The 4,231-nt window shown below is 38.3% G+C and overlaps 1 non-coding gene across 1 annotated transcript; it reads right to left on the reverse strand.

The window, feature by feature from the left end:
* Positions 1 to 859: 859 nt before the first annotated feature.
* On the reverse strand, positions 860 to 963 carry LOC112781603 (small nucleolar RNA R71). Its single transcript, XR_003192371.1, has one exon. It is a non-coding gene; the product is annotated as a small nucleolar RNA R71 (small nucleolar RNA).
* Between the last annotated feature and the right edge of the window lie 3,268 nt (positions 964 to 4,231).

The following is a 4,231-nucleotide window of genomic DNA, read 5'->3' on the forward strand; positions in this document are numbered from 1 at the left end:
AATTTATTTAGTTTTCAAATTTTATTTTATTCCTTTTTATAATTTTTCGAATACTAACCAATAATAAAAAAAACAAAAAATATTTTCCTTTTATTTTAATTTAAATTCGAATTCTCTCTCTCTCATCTCTTTTTATTTATTTATTTATTTACTAACACTTCTCTTCTTCTTATAATTCGAACCCTCTCTCACTCTCTGTGTTTGAATTCTTCATCTTCTCTCTTCTTCATTCTACTCTTCTATTCTTCTACTCACATAAAGGAATTTCTATACTGTGACATAGAGGATTCCTATTCTTTTCTCTTATCTTCTTTTTCATATGAGCAGAAGCAAGGATAAGAATATTCTTGTTGAAGCTAAACTGGAACCTGAAAGGACTCTAAAGAGGAAGCTAAGAGAAGCTAAAGCACAACACTCTGGAGAGGACCTGACAAAATTTTTCAAAAAAGAAGAAGAGATGGCCGAACCCAATAATAATGGTAGAGATGCAAGGAAGATGCTTGGTGACTTTATTGCACCCTCTTTTGACTTCCGTGGACGGAGCATCTCAATTCCTGCAATTGGAGCAAACAACTTTGAGCTTAAGCCTCAATTAGTTTCTCTGATGCAGCAGAATTGCAAGTTTCATGGACTTCCATTGGAAGATCCTCATCAGTTCTTAGCTAAATTCTTGCAAATCTGTGACACTGTTAAGACCAATGGGGTTAATCCTGAGGTTTACAGACTTATGCTTTTCCCCTTTGCTATAAGAGACCGAGCTAGGACATGGTTGGACTCACAACCTAAAGATAGCCTGAACTCTTGGAAAAAGTTGGTCAATGCTTTCTTGGCCAAATTCTTTCCACCTCAAAAATTGAGCAAGCTTAGAGTGGAAGTCCAAACCTTCAGACAGAAGGAAGGTGAATCCCTCTATGAAGCTTGGGAAAGATACAAGCAATTGATCAGAAGGTGTCCTTCTGACATGTTTTCAGAATGGAGCATCATATGTATATTCTATGATGGTCTGTCTGAATTGTCCAAGATGTCATTGGACCACTCTGCTGGGGGATCTCTTCATCTGAAAAAGACGCCTGCAGAAGCCTATGAACTCATTGAAATGGTTGCAAATAACCAGTTCATGTACACTTCTGAAAGGAATCCTATGAATAATGGGACAACTCAGAAGAAAGGAGTTCTTGAGATTGATACTCTAAATGCAATATTGGCTCAGAATAAAATATTGACTCAGCAAGTCAATATGATTTCTCAGAGTTTGTCTGGAATACAAGCTGCAACAGGCAGTACTAAGGAAGCTTCCTCTGAAGAAGAAGCCTATGACCCTGAGAATCCTACAATGGAAAAGGTGAATTACATGGGAGAATCCTATGGAAATACCTATAATCCTTCATGGAGGAATCATCCAAATTTCTCATGGAAGGATCAACAGAAGGCTAATCAAGGCTTCAGTAACAATAATAGTGGGAGAAATAGGTTTGGCAATAGCAAACCTTTTCCATCATCTTCTCAGAAACAGACAGAGAATTCTAAGCAGAGCCACTCTGACTTAGCAACTGTAGTCTCTGATCTATCTAAGACCACTCTCAGTTTTATGACTGATGTGATGCACGGAAACTTGTCTCTCAACAAATCTCCCTTCGGCAAGTATACCGAATTGTCGTCAAGTAAAAACTCACAATAGAGTGAGGTCGAATCCCATAGGGATTGATTGGTCAAGCAACTTTAATTGGAGGAATGTTCTAGTTGAGCTAAGCAGAAGTTGATTTGAGAGTTGCAGAAAATTAAATGGCGGAAAAGTAAATAGTAGAAAATGTAAATGCTGGAAATAAAGAACTGAATATAAATGACAGAAAATAAATTGCAAAATCTTAAATAGGGAATGGAGAATTCAGCATAAAAGTAAATGGCAGAAAGTAAAGAGAATGGGTAAGATCAGAAATGGGAAATTCATTGGGCTCAGGAGATGTTGCATTCTCCGGATCAAGTTCATTTTCATCTCTTCCTTAATCAATGCATTCATTGATCTCCTTGGCAATCTTAAGTGATTGAATTCCAATTCCTTGGTAATTCAATCTCTCAAATCTTGATCAATAGCCAATTCCTTGGTCTAATTGCTCATGAGAAGAGATGAAGTATGGTCACTGATTATACCACATGTATTTCCAAATCAAAGTATTGGAAGAATTATATGTCACCATATCCGTCCAAACCCCAATTTGGTCCAACATGAGAAAGCATTTCTAGCATGATCTCTTCATTCCTCTTCCAAGGTTCCGAAGAAATCCATGTATGAATAGCTTCTTTTCCAAGATAACTACCCAATTGGATGAAGATTGAAAGCTTTCTAGTAAAATCAAGAGAAAAAAAAGAGGAAGAATAATGAAAACTATTATTGATCCATCAAATTACAACAGAGCTCCCTAACCTAATGAAAGGGCTTTAGTTGTTCATAGCTCTGGGAATGGAAAGCAAAGATGAAAAATACATTCTGAAAGTAAAACTAGAAGTTGCAGAGAAAGTAAAATTATACAGAGAGTGGTTCTCTCAATCCCCAAAAGCTCCTCTCTATTTCAAAACTACTCCTATATATACTACTCTTCTGATCTTCTAGTTGGCTCTTGAAGTCTTGGATATGGGCCTTTGGATCTTGAGTTTGAAGCAGTTATCATCTTCAGTGGGCTTAGCTTTGCTTGCAAAAAAAGTGTGAGTTAGGCATGGACGTTAGTTAGGACGTTAGTGGTGTTAACGTTAAGTGAAAATGTGGGTTCGAGAACGTTAGTGACGATCACCTTTTTCACTAACGTTCCTAACCAAAATGGTCCACGTTAACTTCAACGTTAGTGGTACTAACGTGACCACTAACGTTGCCTCTTGGTCATTCACAAACGTTATTGGCATTCACCTTTTTCAATATCGTTTGCTTGTTGCCCTTCCTCCCTACGTTAGAGTCCACGTTAGTTTAGCTAACGTGACTCTTAACGTGGGTATACCTCAGCTTCGAGAGCGTTAGTGACACTTACCTTTGTCACTAATGCTCCAAACAACCCTCCTTCCCACGTTAGAGTTCACGTTAATTAGGTTAACGTGACTACTAACGTGGTAGTGATAGCCATCTCCAACGTTAGTGACAAAGGTGAGTGTCACTAACGTTGGCTTATCAACTCTTTCTCTACGTTAGCTTCCACGTTAATGTAATTAACGTGGGCAATAGTGGCTCAATCCAACGTTAGTGACAAAGGTGAGTGTTACTAACGTTGGCCATTCCTTGTTACTTCCACGTTAGAGTTCACGTTAATGTAGTTAACGTGACTCTTAACGTGGCTAGGTGTGCCCCTCTCCAACGTTAGTGGCATTCACTTTTACCACTAACGTTGGAGCTCCCCTTCTCCTCTACGTTATCTTCCACGTTAATGTAATTAACGTGGCAACTAACGTGGGCTAAAATGGCTTTCGAGGGCGTTATTGGTGTTCACTTTTCTTATTAACGTTGCAAGCTAGCCTCCCTTCCACGTTAATGGTCACATTAGTTAGACTAACGTGGCTATTAACGTGGCATCTTCCTTGCTTCCTTTGTCCTGAAATCAAGCAGGTAAAGTGCATCAAAGCTAGGTTCTAACTCATGAGATCATGCATAATCTATTTTATCATTCAATTCATGCATAATTCTCACAAAATCATGTAAAATTCACAATGTTTTCTTGAATCAAGATGTAAGTTATTATCTACCCAAAACTTGCTTATTAACTAAGAAAATGCATGAAACTACCTTAAAACAGTAAAGAAAAGGTCAGTAAAACTGGCCAAAATACCCTGGCATCATGAAGCAAGGTCCTCCATTAGAAATTTGGAGGTACAAGTGGGTTAGCTGAGTAAAAGATTTACTGAACCCCTTCCTAGTACTCTCCCAAGCAATACAGAAGAGAATCCAAAAAGAGAGTGCAAGGCCATAAATATAACCAGCATGGCCGAACCTATAGAGGAGGGAAAGGCAGTGATTTCCAGTAAAGAAGATCTCAATGGATGTCCACTGGCCTCCAAGGAGTTCCCTAATAAGGAACCAAAGGAATCTGAGACTCATACAGAGACCATAGAGATTTCACTGAACTTACTGTTGCCATTCATGAGCTTTGATGAGTATTCTTCCTCTGAAGAGGATGAAGATATTGCTGAAAAGCAAGTTGCTCAATATCTGGGAGCAATCATGAAGTTTAATGCCAAGTTATTTGGTAATGAG

The sequence above is a fragment of the Arachis hypogaea genome, chromosome 19 (genome assembly GCF_003086295.3).
Source record: "Arachis hypogaea cultivar Tifrunner chromosome 19, arahy.Tifrunner.gnm2.J5K5, whole genome shotgun sequence".
NCBI lineage: Eukaryota > Viridiplantae > Streptophyta > Magnoliopsida > Fabales > Fabaceae > Arachis > Arachis hypogaea.